The sequence below is a fragment of the Palaemon carinicauda genome, chromosome 3 (assembly GCF_036898095.1).
Source record: "Palaemon carinicauda isolate YSFRI2023 chromosome 3, ASM3689809v2, whole genome shotgun sequence".
NCBI lineage: Eukaryota > Metazoa > Arthropoda > Malacostraca > Decapoda > Palaemonidae > Palaemon > Palaemon carinicauda.
In genome coordinates, this window is record NC_090727.1 from 84,013,884 (window position 1) to 84,036,423 (window position 22,540).

A 22,540-nucleotide genomic window follows, 5' to 3' on the forward strand; every position below is an offset into this window, starting at 1 on the left:
ATTGCTGAAATATGAAAATATCAAATCTTAAACATGAAGAGAGAGGAGGATTGCTGAAATATGAAAATATCAAACCCTAAACATTATGAAGAGAGAAGAGGATTGCTGAAATATGAAAATATCAAATCTTAAACATTATGAAGAGAGAGGAGGATTGCTGAAATATGAAAATATCAAATCCTAAACATTATGAAAAGAGAGGAGGATTGCTGAAATATGAAAATATCAAATCCTAAACATTATGAAGAGAGAGGAGGATTGCTGAAATATGAAAATATCAAATCTTAAACATGAAGAGAGAGGAGGATTGCTGAAATATGAAAATATCAAATCTTAAACATGAAGAGAGAAGAGGATAGCTGAAATATGAAAATATCAAACCCTAAACAATATGAAGAGAGAGGAGGATTGCTGAAATATGAAAATATCAAATCCTAAACATTATGAAGAGAGAGGAGGATTGCTGAAATATGAAAATATCAAATCTTAAACATGAAGAGAGAGGAGTATTGCTGAAATATGAAAATATCAAATCTTAAACATGAAGAGAGAGGAGGATTGCTGAAATATGAAAATATCAAATCTTAAACATGAAGAGAGAGGAGTATTGCTGAAATATGAAAATATCAAATCTTAAACATGAAGAGAGAGGAGGATTGCTGAAATATGAAAATATCAAATCTTAAACATGAAGAGAGAAGAGGATTGCTGAAATATGAAAATATCAAATCTTAAACATGAAGAGAGAGGAGGATTGCTGAAATATGAAAATATCAAATCTTAAACATTATGAAGAGAGAGGAGGATTGCATAAATATGAAAATATCAAATCTTAAACATGAAGAGAGAGGAGGATTGCTGAAATATGAAAATATCAAACCCTAAACATTATGAAGAGAGAGGAGGATTGCTGAAATATGAAAATATCAAATCCTAAACATTATGAAGAGAGAGGAGGATTGCTGAAATATGAAAATATCAAATCTTAAACATGAAGAGAGAGGAGGATTGCTGAAATATGAAAATATCAAACCCTAAACATTATGAAGAGAGAGGAGGATTGCTGAAATATGAAAATATCAAATCCTAAACATTATGAAGAGAGAGGAGGATTGCTGAAATATGAAAATATCAAATCTTAAACATGGAGAGAGGAGGATTGCTGAAATATGAAAATATCAAACCCTAAACATTATGAAGAGAGAGGAGGATTGCTGAAATATGAAAATATCAAATCTTAAACATTATGAAGAGAGAGGAAGATTGCTGAAATATGAAAATATCAAATCCTAAACATTATGAAGAGAGAGGAGGATTGCTGAAATATGAAAATATCAAATCCTAAACATCATGAAGAGAGAGGAGGATTGCTGAAATATGAAAATATCAAATCTTAAACATGAAGAGAGAGGATTGCTGAAATATGAAAATATCAAACCCTAAACATTATGAAGAGAGAGGAGGATTGCTGAAATATGAAAATATCAAATCCTAAACAATATGAAGCGAGAGGAGGATTGCTGAAATATGAAAATATCAAATCTTAAACATGAAGAGAGAGGAGGATTGCTGAAATATGAAAATATCAAACCCTAAACATTATGAAGAGAGAGGAGGATTGCTGAAATATGAAAATATCAAATCCTAAACATTATGAAGAGAGAGGAGGATTGCTGAAATATGAAAATATCAAATCTTAAACATGGAGAGAGGAGGATTGCTGAAATATGAAAATATCAAACCCTAAACATTATGAAGAGAGAGGAGGATTGCTGAAATATGAAAATATCAAATCTTAAACATTATGAAGAGAGAGGAAGATTGCTGAAATATGAAAATATCAAATCCTAAACATTATGAAGAGAGAGGAGGATTGCTGAAATATGAAAATATCAAATCCTAAACATTATGAAGAGAGAGGAGGATTGCTGAAATATGAAAATATCAAATCTTAAACATGAAGAGAGAGGAGGATTGCTGAAATATGAAAATATCAAATCTTAAACATGAAGAGAGAGGAGGATTGCTGAAATATGAAAATATCAAATCTTAAACATGAAGAGAGAGGAGGATTGCTGAAATATGAAAATATCAAATCTTAAACATGAAGAGAGAAGAGGATTGCTGAAATATGAAAATATCAAATCTTAAACATGAAGAGAGAGAGGATATGAAGAGAGAAGAGGATTGCTGAAATATGAAAATATCAAATCCTAAACATTATGAAGAGAGAGAGGATATGAAGAGAGAAGAGGATTGCTGAAATATGAAAATATCAAATCCTAAACATTATGAAGAGAGAGAGGATATGAAGAGAGAAGAGGATTGCTGAAATATGAAAATATCAAATCCTAAACATTATGAAGAGAGAGGAGGATTGCTGAAACATGAAAAAACCAAATTTCTGAAACCTTACCAAAATATCCAATAAAAGCCTCAATATTTGCTTTCATCATATATGGGTTCAAAACTCTACACACATGAAACAAGATTAATCTGACTCGAAAGTCAAAAGCTTACAAAAATAAGAGAATTATTATTTTCAATAGTATAGAATATTAAACCGGATTCTCTTTTGTCGAAAAGTAATATTCATAGAATATCGTCATTCCCTGTTTCCAAAGAAAGGCTTTTCCAATTAAGACTCACTCAAATGATGGGATATAATGTTTCCTCAATGGTACTTTAATGTTGAGGCAGGAATGGATTATAACTGAACAGAAATACATGGAGGGATAAAAAAGATATTAAGAAAGAATGAAAGAATATTATTATACTATTTATTATTATTATTATTATTAGAATATCATCATCATTATTATTATTATTATTATTATTATTATTATTATTATCCTCATCATTGGCTAAGCTACAACCCTGGCTGGAAAAGCAGTATATGCTATAAGCCCAGGGGCTCCAACAGGGAAAGTAACCCAATGAGGAAAGGAAAAAAGGGGAAAAATTGAATATTTTAAGAACAGTAACAACATTAAAACAAATATTTCCTATATAAACTATAAAAACTTTTACAAAAAAAGAGGAAGAGAAATAAGATAGAATAGTGTGCCCGAGTGTACTCTCAAGCAAGAGAGAAGAGAAACTGGAAGATTGTTCCCATCACCTGATAAGAGATACCATTTATTTCTATTAAGACTATCATCATGAGACACATTAAAAAAGCAGTAGTCTGCAGGAAATGGAGAAACTACTCTTTTCAAGATGGCATTAAATAAATAATGAATTCAGAAGGTTGAAAGACCCTAATAAGAATAAAAGGACTTAATAGTATCCTACTTTTCCAACTAGGGTTGTAGCTTAGCTAATAATAATAATAATAATAATAATAATAATAATAAAACTAAAAGAGAGAGAGAGAGAGAGAGAGAGAGAGAGAGAGAGAGAGAGAGAGAGAGAGAGAGAGAGAGAGAGAGAGAGAGAAAGAGAGAATCCTTCAGCGTAATATTCTACACAATTTTAAAAATATTTTTATTTTCGTTCAGACACAAACGCAAAAATGCTCACCTAATTGACACCAAGGGTATATTGAGTTGATTTCGCAACACGAAAAAACTTTTTATAAATACTGAAATTACATCACCACAGATTAAATGCTCAAGTTATTCAAGAAATTTCTCTCTCAATTTAACTCTCGCATTATACCTGAAGTCCTTTCTATCTAAAAATAGTTACTGGAAAAGAAGTTAAATTTCCCCACTTTTTCCACATTACTTAATTCATATTACTCTTTCCTTTCCATCTTTGGCATCTATTCCAGGGTCATTATTATGTCCCTCCTTAGACAATAGTTCAATGGGTTACACTGGATTATGTAATTTAGCCTGGAGGCCAGGCACAAGAAAGGGGCCTCTACAAGTTAGATTTTTACTCTGGCTTCAAAGATAGAACGTGATACAGTAACAATTCAAGTGAAGATTTTAATAAGAGCTGAAAATTATGGCCATAATGATTAGAACATTATTTTTAGGTACTCATCAATATTCTCATTACTACGCACCGTAGGAGTTTACCCAATTTGATAGATATATCCAGTTGCAATTGTTCCTAAGCAAGGAAAGGGGAGGGAAAATGATACACCTCTCATCGCAATTATGAGAAAGGTCGCGTAGATGATACGACAAACACTTTCTTACTAAAACGCCAAATTTATCAAAGGACATTCAAAAATATGAAGCGTATAATGGAGGCTGTTTATCGTCCTGCACTGCTGTACATGAACATCCACATGTATGGAAACCGCGTATTTAGATAAGGTTAATTATCTATCTACCTAATTAGTAGGAGAGGCAATGAGAGGAGGAGAAAAGATCATGCTATAAATGTTTCTTGTTAGTCTTTGCCAATGCTCAATATACTGGAATCTCCAAGGACAATGCACAGCTGAGAAAGGATACGTTAAAGGATTACTTCCAAGTCCAAAGTATCATACATTAATTTTTACTTACTAGTGAAAGTTATAAACTATCATTAAATATATATATATATATATATATATATATATATATATATATAAATACAAACATATATATATAAAAATGTCTATATATATATATACACACACACACATATATATATATATATATATATATATATATATATATATATATATATATACACACACACACAACCACTTAGTAAACTAATGGACAGAAGACGGTCTTGAAAACTCTATTATTTACATTTTTTTTTTGTAAAATTATTCGTCAAAATCCCAAACATTTATAAATAATTCAAAATTTTCTTAGAAATAAGCCGACTTGGAAAAAAGTGAAATTCGAACCTTAAACAAGTTACTGAGGACAGTAAATACGAGAAAATACAAAATCAAGCTTTTGCTATATTACAAGAATTAATTATCATCATTACTAGCTGAGAAACGCAATGAAGGCTCAATACATACTACACATGGAAATGGAAAATACACATTATCTGGAAGCCATGAAGCGATGGAAAATTATGTATACTTTCTTTTCTTTAAAATACATCATGTATTCCATGTACTCAGTGTCATTGCCTTCTTCAGCACAAAGACGATCCTGTAACGAGAAAGAAGTCATGCAGCGAAGCTTCTCGAGTTAATTAGCTGCTTTGTGCAGATTTCCTTTGAAAAGTTTGTTTTAAGAAAGCAAAGACGACCGCATATGAAGCCAGGATATTTGAATTAATAATGCTAACGATGGTGATGACATTAAGAAAAACATACAATAATTATTTGGTGTTGATATCATAAGATCTTCTTACACAACTACCGGATTAGGATTATTTATTATCTATTGCTATAATAAATTTTTGATGTTGATATCATCCTAAGATCTACTTACACAACTACGAGCTTATCTATTATCTGTTTCTAGTATCAATTTCTAGTATCGTAGATCAACTCTTCGTTCCTAATAAGCCCACTTCTTAGCTGACCAAGGATTCGAACCTTAGCATAAAGTAGAAATGAAGGTAAACAGTTTGACTTTGAGCATTTATACATAAATGTGAAAGACTGGACGGCAAGATTTAAGCAAGCAGGTGTCATTGGAGGTAAAGAAAAAGGCCCAAAATGGGGATTTGGCTAAGGACCCAAGGGACGCTAGAACTACCTAAAGTAATGCTTACAGTGTACCACTTAACGTGCACTGATGGCCTTACCCTTCTGAAGGATGTGAAGCGATAAGGATGAGGAAATTGTAGAGATGAATTCTTAGCCAGAAAGCTGTACTAGTCAGGACCCCCCATACTATGTTGGTTTGCTGTGAGCGAACACACGAAAATCTCCCCCCATCACCAATATGCACTGCCCAACATGGTGATAAAAACTGGCTAAACCCCAGATATGAATTGACATGTCTGAGGCATTTGTCCTGCAGTGGACTAGAGACGGTTGAATTGGTTGTTCTTGATGAAAGCTCAGGACTTTAAAAAAACTTGGGGGAAGGAAACAAACATGGAAAAATGAGTCTGTTTCCATGATTGATGTTAGAAAAAGTAGTATATTTGAGAGAGAGAGAGAGAGAGAGAGAGAGAGAGAGAGAGAGAGAGAGAGAGAGAGAGAGAGAGAGAGAGAGAGAGAGAGAGAGGACTGGTTCAACGACTTTAGCAATTAGTGACGTAAGTTAATCGCCAGCGGAAAAAGGGATGAGAAATGGAGCTTCAAGGCGGCGTCCCGGGGAAATAAATGACACAGGTTGCTCAACTGCCAATTAATTCGGAGAGGAGTAAAACAAACTGATAAATGAGGTTGGAAAATAAAAATAGTTAATTTTGAAAATGTGTAAAACGAATATCACAAACACACTGATGTCTTCATATTCAGCTGAGACTCTCTCTCTCTCTCTCTCTCTCTCTCTCTCTCTCTCTCTCTCCAGTTCAAATACAAGCACATAAAGTTTCATAACCATTTAGGATAACTGAAGAAGCAATTGATATCAAAATTGCTTGGGATAATGAATCGAAAAGTTGCATTTAGATTCTTGATATCGAAACTTCAAAAATATCCGGCCCTCCCCCCGTCTCTCTCTCTCTCTCTCTCTCTCTCTCTCTCTCTCCTCTCCTCTCTCTCTCTCTCTCTCTCTCTCTCTCTCCAGTTCAAATACAAGCACATAAAGTTTCATAACCTTTATGGATAACGAGAAGCAATTGATATCGAAATTGCTTGGGAAAACGAATCGAAAAGTTATATTTAGATACTTGATATCGAACCTTCAAAATTATCCTTTTCTAAATTTAGTGCCAATTGAACTCTGTCACTTTAAAAAGAGGTTATATTTGTTCTTATGTATCTAAACACAAAACAAGTCAAATAATTCAACTTTCCAAGAATTAATTGATTAAAAAGAGCGTATCTTGGCTAATGAACTTCGATGGAAATCGATATAATAATACATTACCACCATCATATGGAATTAATAAGATTTCTAAACAGAATCTATTTGCACCACGCTGAACGATGAGATGCAGTTTGGAAAAAGAAAACAATATATATATATATATATATATATATATATATATATATATATATATATATATATATACATATATATCTATATATAAATATATACACATACACACACATATATATATATATATATATATATATATATATATATATATATATATATATATATATATATTTACCAAAGAAATAGAGGATGAGAGAACTAAACTTTAGAAAGACTATAATGATAAATGAAATGTATGGTATTGATATTTATCAAATGCTAGAAAACATAAAAACCTACAATACGAGCTAATAGTGTATGCGACCCGTCAAAAGTGACGACTAGATACAAAATAGAAATGCACACACACGCACAAACACAGATTCAACCCTTCCCAACCACTCCCCTTTTCCTAACTACAACACACATGATTCGGAAAGGAAGCTGTGATATATTCCGTGTAGATTAACTACACTGTTAAAAATTTGCATTAAAAAAAAAAAACGGTAAATTTCTGGCAAAATTTATTCCAGGATTTTTACCGTTTTAAAAACGGATATATTAATGTAAAAGAGTGATATTATGGTCAACAACTCGTAAAAGATAGTAACAAAGTAAGGTGAAATCACGGTCGCCTGTATTTTACTGAAATACGGTTGAGAAAAGTATATTTTTACGGAGAATTTCAGATTAAAATTACGTTTTTTTTTTTAAGTGTAGGAAGCCAAAGACAAGATTAACTACACTGTTAAAAATTTGCATTACAAAAGAACGGTAAATTTCTGGCAAAATTTATTCCAGGATTTTTACCGTTTTAAAAACGGATATATTGACGTAAAAGAGTGATATTACGGTCACAAACTCATAGAAGATAATAACAAAGTAAGGTAAAATTACTGTCGCCTGTATTTTACTGGAATACGGTTGAGAAAAGTATATTTTTACGGAAAATTTCAGATTAAAATTACGTTTTTTTTTTTTTTTTTTTTTTTTTTTTTAAGTGTATGAAGCCAAAGAGAATTCCAACGTAAAAATAACAGTAATAAATTTCAAAGAAATAATAAATAACGCAAAAATAACTGGAATCAATTTAGTCTATTATTGACCTTATAATGATGTTCAATTTAGATAATCCTGTAAACCATTCATTAATGTACGAAAAAATTTGGTAAAGGCAAAAATGATCTTTTGTCTCGGTATGATATTATTAATGATGATAATAAATAATCATTGAAGTTAATTAATATCGGCATTTTACATTAAAATAAGTTAAGAGATAAATATTCACATTTATCTAAAAAGAGTTGCCACTAAAATAACCTTCCTTTTTAATTTCCTACTTGGATTAATCACCAATTTGTATATAAGTAAAAAGTTCGAGTCAATCCTCAATTTGTTTATAAGTAAAAAGTGATAATCCCTCCTTAATTTGTTTCAAAAGTGAAAACGTTTGAATTGGCAGATATAATGTACATACTAACATACATACGTGAATCACTCATCAATTTGTTTTAAAAGTAAAAAGTTTTCCATTGGCACATATACACACTGACATACATACATTTATCATTGACACGTTCACAGCACTCCAATAATAAAACATGTCAGATATTTTTGGAAGTAAATGATAAAAAAAGTACAGGTAGTTAATAAATGGTTTTAGTCTGTCATTTTAAATTATTTGATTTCAATAACTACTTTTTTTCTGAAATTGGGAATCTAAATCTGAAATACGAACGCCAATTACATATTATCATTCAAGGGTTTAAATAAAGAAAATACAGCTATTGCTGTAATCATAAAATTGTGGGAAAAAAACCATAAGATAATCCAAAGCCATGTTTATTTAGGGTTGTGGTGGTCTGGTGGTAACGCCCTTGCCTGGTGATTGCCAGACTGGAGTTTGAGTCCCGCTCAAACTCGTTTAGTTCCTCTGGTCGCTGCAGCCTCACCATCCTTGTGAGCTAAGGATGGGGGGTTTGGGAGAGCCTATAAGTCTATCTGCTAAGTCATCAGCAGCCAATGCTTGGCCCTCCTTGATCCTAGCTTGGATGGAGAGGGGACTTGGACGCTGATCATATGTAATATGGCCAGTCTCTAAGGCATTGTCCTGATTGATAGGGCAATGTCACTGTCCTTTGCCTCTGCCATTCATGAGCAGCCACTAAACCTTTAAAATAAGCATCATCTCCCCTACGCCTATTGACGCAAAGGGCGGTATATCTTATCAATCTATGTTTGCCAACGGTTACATAAGCAGATGAGCAACTTGGTAAAGTAACCACAACTTTGGGTGTAAAGCCACTGACAGCAAGGTGACGGATTGAGTTTAAGGCGATAGACAAGCTGTCTCTTCGACTTCTACTCCTGTTGCCGGGCGGATGATCTTACTGGAATTAGTATGGGCCGGCAGGGGTCGCTTGTCTTAGCTAGGCACAGCGCATCACAAGGAACTGGCTATCCTTTGATGAATCTAGCCAATGAATCCCTCACTATACATAGAGGCAATACAGTATGAAATCGAAGTATTTATCCCTTTAAAAAGGCCATGTATAAATCAGCATGACGTTATCTAATGATAGAGAAAACCTAGAACTTAAAATCCCAGAGATATGAAGTATGAAGGAACACGCCCCCCTCCCCACAAAAAAAATCGCTACAAAACCAACACAGGAAATTTTCCAAGGCTCTAAAATGAGAATAAAACATAACGTAACAGAAAGAAACAAATGCAAGATACAGTAAAACCGTATAAAGAAATACTCCAAACTGTCACCAGTGAGAAAATAAGAAAATGAGTTATTTTCCATTTTGACGGAAAGTTTGAGGGAGTTTCCTCACCGTCAAAATTGAGTCAAGAGTTTTCTCTGGTGAATTTGGTATATTTGCACAGCCACTGGAAGCAACAATTCGAAGGACAAAAATCCCAAGACAAACGTGATGGGTCAAATAGAAAATAATATATGTGGTTGTCTTATGTTCTTATAGCCTTCATTTATTAATTTCTTGAATGAAACACCTTATTTGCTAATAATGTATCCGGCTGCGTATGTTCTTATAGCCTTCATTTATTAATTTCTTGAATGAAACACCTTATTTGCTAATAATGTATCCGGCTGCGTATGTTCTTATAGCCTTCATTTATTAATTTCTTGAATGAAACACCTTAACCATTGGTTTGTATTTCACACACAGGACATGTAAGTACTGTTATACGACTCATTTCTATAAAGAGTGACGATTATCATTAAATAAGTGTACGCGACTCGTCAAGAATGACGGTTAAATATTTAGATAGATATGCACATATATGAACCCCACCCTCTCACCGGGGTATGACTACTCCCTCTCCTCCTTAACCAAGGGACTGGGTAAGCTAAGCGTGATCGGGAAGATGTATATATATATATATATATATATATATATATATATATATATATATATACATATATATACACATAAATAAATATATAAATATATATATATATATATATATATATATATATATATAATTTATATATACATATACATATATATATGTATATATACATATATATATATATATATATATATATATATATATATATATATATATATATATACACATACATATATATGTGCATATATATTTATTTATTTACATTCATATCCAAACACATGCTCTTTATCATATAGGGGAGATATGAACTTCATGAAAAATAACATTCAAATAAAATAAACTTGAAAAATATCTTCTATCAAAAATTTAAGATAAATCTTAAATCATATCTGGCCATGCAAAAATATTACCATCCAGCCTTTATTTCTAACTCATGCATCCAGATCATACGGAAACCGGAGTCGTAAAATGGGACAGTAATGGAAGAGTAGAGGGAGGCATTACAGGGAGGGGAACATGGCTGAAGGAATGATAATCCCTTCTGAAAGGTGAGAAGGGAATTGGAACAGGGATAATTATGGTGGGAAAGGAAAGACGTCAATTAAACCTAGGGTGGGAGGTGGAAAATATTAGGGAGAATATGATAGCACAAAGTCAAGTGAAGAAATGAAAGATAGGGAAGGAAAAAGAGGAATAAATGCAATCATGTAAAAAAAGAGCTTACGATGTCTGGGAATACAGTAAAGGTGGCCTAATGGAAACATTCCTGCCTGGCGATTTACTGGACGGGAGATCGAGTCCCGCTCATACTCGTTAGTGTCTTTAGTATCTGCAACCTTGCCATCCTTGTGAGGTAAGGATAGGGGAGCCTATAGGTCTACCGGCTGAGTCATCAGCAGCCATTGCTTGGCCCTTCCTGTCCCTAGCTTGGGTGGAGAGGGGGCTTGGGCGCTGATCATAATATACATTTAGTCTACTTGCTGAGTCATCAGCAGCAATTGCTTGGCCCTCCTTGGTCCTAGCTTGGATGGAGAGGGGGCTTGGGCGTTGATCATAATATACGTTTAGTCTCAAGGGCATTGTCACTGTCCCTTGCCTCTGCCATTCATAAGAGACATTTAAACTAAGTAGGGAGGACAAGCATAAGAGTAAAGACACATCGTGCATTCAGGATAAAGTGTGGATAAGATGGAACTCAGACATTTAAACTAAGTAGGGAAGACAGGTGTAAGAGTAAAGGCACATTGAGGATAAAGTGTGGATAAGATGGAACTCAGGCATTTAACCTAAGTAAGGAAAGCAAGCATAAGAGTGAAGACACATTGCACATTGAGGGTAAAGTGTGGATAAGATGGAACTCAGACATTAAAACTAAGTAGGGAAAACAAGCGTAAGAGTAAAGGCACATTGCACATTGAGGGTAAAGTGTGGATAAGAGGGAACACAGACATTTAAACTAAAGTAAGGAAGACAAGCGTAAAAGTAAAGGCACATTGAGGATTAAGTGTGGATAAGATGGAACTCAGACATTTAAACTAAGTAGGAAAGACAGGGGTAAGAGTAAAAGCACATTGCACATTGGGGATAAAGTGTGGATAAGATGGAACTCAGATACCAAAAAATCAAAGGGGAATCCATCAACGATTAAAACTCGGAGAAAAAGTGTCAATAGTTGAACAATTTCCCGGATACTTCGAAGAATCGATTTGCACTTGGCTGCTTTCATTTGAGGAAAAATTTTACCCGGCAATGACTATGAGTAAAACTCTCGTATTTGTCAATACTCTACATCTGCAATTAATTGCGCAGAAAAGCACGCTCATATATGGATTTGTTAGTTTAATATTTCTTCTTCTTCTTCTTCTTCTTCTTCTTCTTGTTATTGTTATTGTTATTATTATTATTAATATTATTATTATTACTATCATTATTATTATTATCATTATTATTATTATTAATAGTCACTATGCAACCCTAGTTGGAATAACAGAATGCTTTAAGCACAAGGGCTCCAATAAGGAAAATAGCCCACTGAGGAGAAAAAATAAGGAAACATAGAATAGTGTGCCAGAGTGTACCCTCAAGCAAGAAAACTCTAACGCAAGACAGTGGAAGACTCTTGTTGCAGAGGCTATGGCCCTACTCAAGACTAGAGAACAACGATTTGATTTCGGAGTGTCATTCTCCTACTAGAACTGCTTACCATAGGTAAAGAGTCTCTCCAATCATTTCCAAATGGAAAGTAGCCACTGAAAAATTGCAGTACGGTAGTTAAACAGTTTAGTGTTGTCGGGGGTATGAGGAAAGAGGGAAAGCGAAAAGAATCGGCCAGACTATTCGTTGTATGTGTATGTAAAGGAAACATGAGCCGTAACCTGACCCGATTGATTATTAGATATTATCTATCATCGTAACAGCAATGGCCGTAACCAGAGAGAGAGAGAGAGAGAGAGAGAGAGAGAGAGAGAGAGAGAGAGAGAGAGAGAGAGAGAGAGAGAACCAATATAGTAACTATTTACTATCTGGCCAGTCAAATGACCCAATAACTCTCTAGTAATAGTATCTCAACGGATGGCTGGTGCATCAGCTTTGAAAGTAATAATGACATTTCTGCTATGATTAAGTATCACAGACAGCCAAGACTAAAGTACCATATGATATGTCAATGCACAGTACCATTTCCGGATATCACAGCCATTCATATAAATCTTCTGTTTCCATCATCATCCAATCCTTCACTGGCACACCCAACGGATAATAATAATAATAATAATAATAATAATAATTTTAAAATTTATCATAATAATAATAATAATAATAATAATAATAATAATAATAATATTGGAGCCTTTGTGCTGAATAAGGATAATAATGACGTCTATGTATTTCATCTATTTAGTTAACATTACCACTATCACTAACAGCAACAGCAACTCCCCATAGATATGAGATAATCCCTCCATTAGAGACCTAGAAACACAAACATTTGTCTCCAATTCCCATCATGAAGCACCAATTGTATCAATAGGAGTCAAAATCATTGTACAAAAGGGAATGTTTATATATGAAAGATCTGTTTTAATGCTGTTATTGTTCTTGAAATATTTTATTTTAATTGAGTATTATTTTTCATATAGTTTATATATTTTATTATTTCCTTTCCTCGCTGGGGTATTTTTCCCTGTTGGAGCCCTTGGGCTTATAGCATCCTGCTTTTCCAACTAGGGCTGTAGCTTAGCTAATAATAATAATAATAATAATAATAATAATAATAATAATAGTGTTTAAAGTGATTAAAGGGGATTAATAAACTGTTAATAAACAGACTATTTTGAATGTACAGTTGGGCACAGGAATACATGTTACACCTCACTCTGAGGAAGCACACCCTCTCACACACTAGATCTTTCAAACAGGTAGTGCATGGAGAGTGGCAGAGGTGGTGGATAGGGCTAAACACACAAACTCCCCGCGCAGAAAGCGTGTGACTAGGTGTACTTCCTTGTTCTAGTGACGTATGGCAAGAATTTATGTGTCCTACTGTACCTTCTACAAAACTGATCCTTTAAAATATCTAATTTGAACATTGAAGTCAACTAACAAAAGAGAGAGAAGAGAGAGAGAGAGAGAGAGAGAGAGAGAGAGAGAGAGAGAGAGAGAGAGAGAGAGAGAGAGAGAGAGAGAATGATTATATGTCTTTTATAACCGAAAAAGTTAAAAGAACAAAAGATGCTATTTTATTTCTATTTTTCCTTGCCTGAAGATATTTCTTCTTTAGTAATCAAGGCCCAAACAAAATACCCAGAGAGATATAACAGTACCATTATCCATAATTTAATCAAATTAAAAAGACAATGATTTCTTCTCCAGATGTGTGCTTCAATTTCAGTGGTACGAGTTCAAATATAATTTCACCTACATCAAACAGTTCTGAGAAATTATTAAGAAATCCCACTCATTGTAAACAGAGTTCAGAAATTCCACACATTGTAAACAGAGTTCAGAAATCCCACTCATTGTAAACAGAGTTCAGAAATCCCACTCATTTTAAACATCGTTCAGAAATCCCACTCATTGTAAACAGAGTTCAGAAATCCCATTCAATTTCAAGAGTTCAGAAATCTCTCTCATTGTAAACAGAGTTCAGAAATCCCACTCATTGTAAACATAGTTCCCCTTCGATAAAAATGAAACACAGTTTACTGTTGTAAATAAAGAAAAAATCGCTAAAATATAAAGAAATCCTAAAATGTTCGTTACACTTTTATACAATCCAGAGAAATCCTTTTCCAAGGGAAACTAATTCAACAACAGGGCAACTTCTCCAATCCTGCTTCGGCGAAAATATGAATAATGCAAATTTCGTTATTCATATCGAAGTAAGTTTAATTTTCCCGCTCTCCTTCACAAAGGTACACAAATGAAGGCAGGAATAATTGGTAAAGAAAATTAACTTTAACGCTCACGCATACGAAGAAGCAAAGGCAAATTATTGTTGCTACAGACATAGGGTATTACTCAAGGAAGGCCAGGATCAATGAGAGAGAGAGAGAGAGAGAGAGAGAGAGAGAGAGAGAGAGAGAGAGAGAGAGAGAGAGAGAGAGAGAGAGAGCCTCTCTTAATGATGCCTCATGAAAAGATGAGGAAAACAGAGAGAGAGAGAGAGGAGAGAGAGAGAGAGAGAGAGAGAGAGAGAGAGAGAGAGAGAGAGAGAGAGAGACTCTCTTAATGATGCCTCATGAAAAAATGAGTAAAACAGAGAGAGAGAGAGAGAGAGAGAGAGAGAGAGAGAGAGAGAGAGAGAGAGAGAGAGAGAGAGAGAGAGCCTCTCTTAATGATGCCTCATGAAAAGATGAGGAAAACAGAGAGAGAGAGAGAGAGAGAGAGAGAGAGAGAGAGAGAGAGAGAGAGAGAGAGAGATTCTTAAGGATTTGCAAGTGGGTTGTGGCATCTCTTTGGAAATGTCCGCGCCTAGTGATCCGTTGGACGGGAGTTCGAGACCAGCTCGTGCACGATAGCTACTTGTGGTGTCTGCAACCTCACCATCCTATACTCATTTCTTTAATGAAGAGTATTTGCACTGACTAGCAGGGATGCCCTTTTAGCTCGGAAAAGTTTCCTACTTGCTGACTGGTTAGACAAAATGATTCTAACCAATTAGTAATTAGGAAACTTTTCCGAGCTAAAAGTGCACCCCTGCGAGTCAGTGCAAATGCGCCTCATTGAAAAAAATGAGTATGGTGATCTAAGGATGGGGGAGGATTGGGAGGCCTAAAAGTCTACATATGAGAAGCCATTGCATGGCCCTAACAGGTCCTTGCTTGAGTAGAGAGGGGGCTTGGACGCTGATCGTATGGATATATGGCCAGTTTCTAGGGCATTGTAACTTTCCCTTACCTCTGCCATTTATGTTCTACCTTTAAACCTTTATGTGTAATGAATTTATGAATAAAAGGGAACACCGATACAACACTGCCAGAAATCAGGAACAGTCGCCAACAAATTAGGTTCATATATTAAATAGATATAGACACCTTACATGGACAAATTATTATTATTATTAATATCTAAGCTACAACACTAGTTAGAAACACAAGATGCTATGAACCCAGTGAGGAAAGGAAATGCGGAAACAGAATATTGTGCCTGAGTGTAACCTAGAGAGAACTATAATCCAAGACAGTGGAAGACCATGGTATAGAGGCTATGGCACTACCCACGACTAGAGAATAACGGTATGATTTTTGAGTGTCCTAGAAGAGCTTCTTACCATAGCTAAAGTCTCTTACCGAGTAGAAAGTAGTCAATGAATAATTACAGTGCAGTAGTTACCCCTTGAGAGAAAATGATTGGTCTGTAGAAAGACATAACAGGCATTTAGGGAATGAGAGCCCGGTGCCAAATGAATCCTTTATCGTTAAACAACCAACACTATCTGCACAGAATCAATAGTTTTCATGTCCTCAAAATGGCGAGATTGAGACTCACGTTCATAAATATGAAGACAAGTCACATCATTGAAGACCAGCAAATTTAACATAATACAGAAGGACCCAGTACCAATAAAACACTTGACATAACAGCATCCAGTGAGTCAGATATGTCAGCTACTATATGAATTGAATCTGTATGCTACAGAGACAAGCAAGCATATACAGTATACATACAGTACTGTATATTATAAGTATTAGCACACACAACAACAACAAACGCAGCCGTTTTTAGTCCATTGCACGACAAAGGCTTTAGACATGTCCAAACATATTCGGGGTTCGGTCAGTTTTCATCACACCGCTGACCACTGCTGATAGGTGATGATGTGAGATTTTGGTCTGATCGCTCACAAGAAACTAATCTAGTATGGGTGGACCTGATTAGTACAGCTTAGCTTGATCTTGGGGATACAAAACCTTTTCACCACTGGGAAAGATTATATATATATATATATATATATATATATATATATATATATATATATATATACTGTATATATAATATATATAATACACATATACAGTATATATATATATATATATATATATATATATATATATATAAATATATATATATATATATATATATATATATATAAATATATATATTTATATATATAAATATATATATTTATATATAAATATATATATATATATATACATATATATAATACATTATGAATCTCTGCGGATCTTACTCACAAAGGCTGAAATCGGTTGTAATATCAAAGGGCTTTACAAGAGTGTTATCCGATTCAACTCCCAAGGAAAAAAAAAAAAAAAAAAAAAAAAAAAAAAAAAAAAGAATCCATGCTCTGGGTTACTCGAAGCATTTCAGCCCAGATATTTTCTTTTCCAAAACAATTCCAGGCGTATTACAGAATTATTGCCGTGTGCTATAATACCATGGTTTAATTTCAAAATGTTTATGTTTGAGGATGGATAGAGAAAGAAGAGAATAAGAACATCTCAGTGCACATCCATCTCTTGTTTCATATTTCACTTTTTTTATCTTTTCTATTTACCACTGACTTGGTTTAGAGTTCTCTTACTTAAGGGTATACTCAGGCTGATTATTAAAGGTTTCAAAGGTCGCCATGAATGGCAGAGGCAATGGACAGTGACACTGCCCTATCGAGCGGGACAATGCGCTAGAGACTGATCATATATATATATATATATATATATATATATATATATATATATATATATATATATATATATATACATATATGTATATATAATATATTATATATACATATATAATATATATATATAAATATAATATATTATATATATATATATATATATATATAATATATATACATATATATATAATATATATATATATATATAATATATATTATATAAACATATATACAATATAATATATATAAATATAATATATATAATATATATAAATATATATTATATATATAATATATATAAATATTATATATATATATATATATATATATATATATATATATATATATATCTTCAGCCCCCACGCTCCCTCTCCACCCAAGCTAGAACCAAGGAGGGCCAGGCAATGGCTAATGATGACTCAGCAGATAGACCTATAGGCTCACTTAAAACCCTCATCCTTAGTTCACAAAGATGGTGAAGTTGCAGCGACCTAAAAAATAACGAATTTGAGCGGGACTCGAACTCCAGTCTGGCATTAACCAGTCAGGGACGTTACCACATCGGCCTGTTTCCTCATTTCCTTTCACCACTGGGGTATTTATACCAGTTGGAGCCCTTGGGCTTATGGCATCCTGCTTTTCCAACTAGGTTGTAGCTTAGCTAGAAATCTCCCCTATATGATAAAAGCAAGTGTCTGACCATATCATATAAATAGGGTAAGAGGAGATGGTGTAGTCATACACTGGTGAGAGGGGGATTCATGTTCACGTGTGTTCATGTCAATCTAAATATTTATCCGTCATTCTTAACGGGTCGCGTACACTAATTATGATATACTAATGTCATTCACGGATAGGATAGCTTTACTATTCCTATCTATAGCCGCTGTACCATGGCGTTCCACTGTCTTGGGTTAGAGTTCTCTTGCTTGAGGGTACACTCGGGCACACTATTCTCTCTCTTATTTCTCTTCCTCTTGTTTTGTTAAGGTTTTTATAGTTTATATAGGAAATATTTATTTTAATGTTGTTACTTTTCTCAAAACATTTTATTTTTTCCTTGCTTCCTTTCCTCACTGGGCTATTTTCCCTGTTGGGGCCCCTGGGCTTATAGCACCCTGCTTTTCCAACTATGGTTGTAGCTTAGCAAGTAATAATAATAATAATAATAATAATAATAATAATAATAATAATAATAATAATAATAATAAAGAGAACTGAGACGTTCATGAATGTGTACACTTCATGTCTCATACCACGAATATCTGGTCTGGGAAATGATAATGGATCAGAGAGGTAGAGAAGCTACATCTGTAGGTGAAGAACAGATTTATAAAGTAGTGTTTGCCCTTTGGCAGATGGAGGAAAAATACTGGGAAAAGCAGAAATACTGCGCATAGTATTTATACAGTAGATCTGGAAAAAGCTTAAGGAACAATAGTTAAGTTGTTACAAGCTCCCCTATATAACAAAAAGCAAATGTCTTTATATATATATATATATATATATATATATATATATATATATATATATGTATATATATATATATATATATATATATATATAAATAAGTAAATAAATAAATAAATGAATGAATTATATATATACATATAAATATATATATATATACATATACTGTATATATAAATATATATATACATATATATATATATGATTAAATAAGTAAATAAACAAATATACATATATATAAAAAGTAAATAAATTTCATATATATATTTCTACACATACATATATATATGTGTATATATATATATATATATATATATATATATATATATATATATATATATATATATATATATATATATATATATATATATATCGGTTAGATAGGTTATATTTAGGTCAGGGTTGAATCTGTGTGTGCATATCTATCAAAATACTTGACAGTCATTTTGACGGGTCGCGGACACTTGTTAAAACAATGAATTTCAAGCTTTCAATGTCACTGAATTTGCTGGGCAGTGTAAGAAACTTAAAGTCACCAAGCTCTTTTGAACTGGGGGGTGGGACTCTACCGAAATAATATCAAATTGAAAAATTGAACTTTGCGCGTCTTCAATGTGTTAAAATGAACCGTATTGAATATGATAAATTTACTTGCATTAAAATTTCCAATTTTACTACATAGGAACACATTTTGTAAAATAATGGATATCTTGGGATTTCCATTTCCACTAATACAAAACGATACTCTTCCATAGAGTGATTTCGGATAGTAATGATATATTCATTTTCTAAAACTTTGCTTTTTGAAGCATTTATAAAAACATACAAACTAATTGTCTATTATAATTCTACCTACACACACCTCAAGTAAATTATGATTCTACCTACAATCTCCTCAACAAGCAGAAATGGATTGTGGCTATAACCTAGAATGAAAACTAGAGAAAATGAAAAGCAACAATTTTATATACAATTCTCTCTACAGACTCACCATCAGTCAGAAATAGATTGTGTCTGTAATCAAGAATGATAAGTAAAGACAAGCAACCATAAACATGTTTTTGGAAATGACACCATGTCCCGGGATACCATTATTTAACCAGGATTTGCTGTGTCCATTCAAGCCAAGGAGGGTTCGCTTACAAACTGGAATAAGATGCATGGGACAGCGGGACGGCCATTAATCACAGAAGGACAACAGAATCTCTGGGACACTGGAACGTGGAACACGAGAGAAGCGCATATGAAGAGCAGCGTCTAATGTATGCCAAACCAATCAGTGGCGTAGCTGGGGGCATGGAGGGGGGGGAGGGGTTCTTTCCGAAAATGCAGATCGACCTATATGCTCCCCCAAACCTCCCATCCTTAACTCACAAGGATGGTGAGGTTACAGTGACCAAAGAAAACTATCGAGTTTGAGCGGGACTCGAACCCCAGTCTGGAGTTCACCAGGCAGGGATGTTACCACATCGGCCACCATAACCGTAACCTAACATTTATTGTTAGATCACGAAAGAATTTAAATTATGATTAAGATGAACAAAAGTTGGATGAAAATGATATGCAAGATTGGATAATCATAAATAGTAATGAAGTTTGAATGGAAAAATGATAATTCTAAGAATGTTTTCGAAAAAAAAAATATTATAAGCAAAATGGCATAAATATCAAGAGAAAAATAAAAAATAAAATTATTAAAAGCAAAATGGCATAAATATCACGAGCATAAAAAACGACGAAGAATAAAAGCATTCTAATTAAAAAAAATAAAAACATCAATTCATAACGTCACGATAGAAGAAAAGAAAATGGTCAAACAATGAAAAATTCAGTCAAGCGGCAGAGAAAAATAATTTGGTTCTAGAAATAGGCTACTCAAATCAACTCATCATACTTCAACAAAACTGATGAAAAACAGACTAAAAAAAAAAATTGAGAAACAATGAATATTTCCATTGCGTTTTTTTTTCTTTTTTACCTCCGTCAACGAAGTTGGAGGGAGGTTTTGTTTTACCCCTTGTTTGTGTGTTTGTTTGTGAACAGCTTCCTGGCCACAATTCTAATCGTAGAGTAATGAAACTTGCAGGGATTAACTGCTATGTTAAAGGCTAGAAATAATTAAATTTTGGATGGTCACGGTCAAGCAAAATGTCCAATTCACGTAATCAGCCATAAGTTAGGACATCGTTATCACATAGACTTCAAACTTGGTTTATATTTGAGTGTATGAAAATCCACGGCAATTAATACATGTTAAGGTCAAATCTCAAGGTCAAGAAAAATGTTGACAATAAGCTGCCATGACGGAAGTCTGCGCTCTATTAAGTGCCCTTCTACTATGCATATCAGACCCTATGACATACTGTTTTTCGCAAATATCTTTGAAACGAAGACTCGGATCAGCATGGTACTTTAGCACAGAGTGTTTCACACACTCCGCTAATTTTTAACACTATTGTACACTGTCAAATGCGGCTAATTATGGCGTTTACTCTTGACTGTGAAGTCAAAAACCTGCTTGAGCTACTACACATTCGAACAGGTGAGGCGTGACGTATTTGTGACGTCTATCCACCCACTACCTCCCCTCCTGGCTTCCCCTACTCCCTTTCCTCCCCTCTTACCTCTTACCCCTCGCACCAGGCCACACGCCTTATCCCCCTACCTCTTTCTCCTCCATTCCTTCCTTAACCCCTTCCTCATTCCCCCCCCCCTCTCTCTCTCTCTCTCTCTCTCTCTCTCTCTCTCTCTCTCTCTCTCTTGAGGCTACACGGTATATGAAGCCAGACACAAGTATTACGAATTAATGACAGATTAATAAAAATTATATGCCGAGTAAGGTTTGATCGTTAATGCAAACAATCGTAATCGATGTTCTTCTTGCTTCTTTGACGGCTATACCGTATTTGGTAAGTGCAGAAGGTAACATGGTAAGTAACTGGCGTGTGGCCGATAGACGGCTGATGGCAAAGTCCTGTGGAGGAAGTATTTCATCGCTCTCAACCATGGCCAACATGCAGCGATGTCCGCGTGGGTGCAAAGGAGTCATCGCACTACGACTCTTCCATATCTTCAACCAAGAGCATATTGAAAAGAAACTTAGGATAAGTTTGAATAGGTAAGTAATGAATCAAATTTGTATTCTGTAGTTACAGATGAACCAGTCACTATGTTTCACAGCTACCTATGATAATAAAAGGGAACATTATTTTGATTGTTGCCTGATAAAAAAACATCTCAACATGATAGTTTCGAACATGATATCTTATCCGATTTCCTTTCCCCAACAGGCCCTATGATCGTGTTGCAGAGGTCATGGGAATGACCACAAATGCAGTGCGGTTGCTGGTTCAGCGAAGCACACGTTCTCGGCCAGATTCACCATGTGGGACAGCCACTCCCCCTGTGACACCGCCACATTCACCGCCGCCCCCCCCCCCCCCCCTGCCACACCACCCGTTTTTTACAGATTCACTGTTGGTGCCATTCGCCGCCATGTACATGCCAAGTTTGCAGCAACAGAAACCTTTACTATTGGCACCCTGACTGAAAGTTTGAAGACGGCAAGTATTATTCCAGGGGAAACCTAAAAAAGGACGATGT

The 22,540-nt window shown here is 34.2% G+C and overlaps 1 long non-coding RNA gene and 1 pseudogene across 2 annotated transcripts in view; both read left to right on the plus strand.

The window, feature by feature from the left end:
• LOC137638357 (uncharacterized) overlaps window positions 1-22,540 on the plus strand; it is a 1,259,132-nt gene that overhangs the window by 1,019,676 nt on the left and 216,916 nt on the right. The window lies entirely within an intron of this gene.
• LOC137638863 (uncharacterized) overlaps window positions 21,943-22,540 on the plus strand; it is a 23,538-nt pseudogene continuing 22,940 nt past the window's right edge.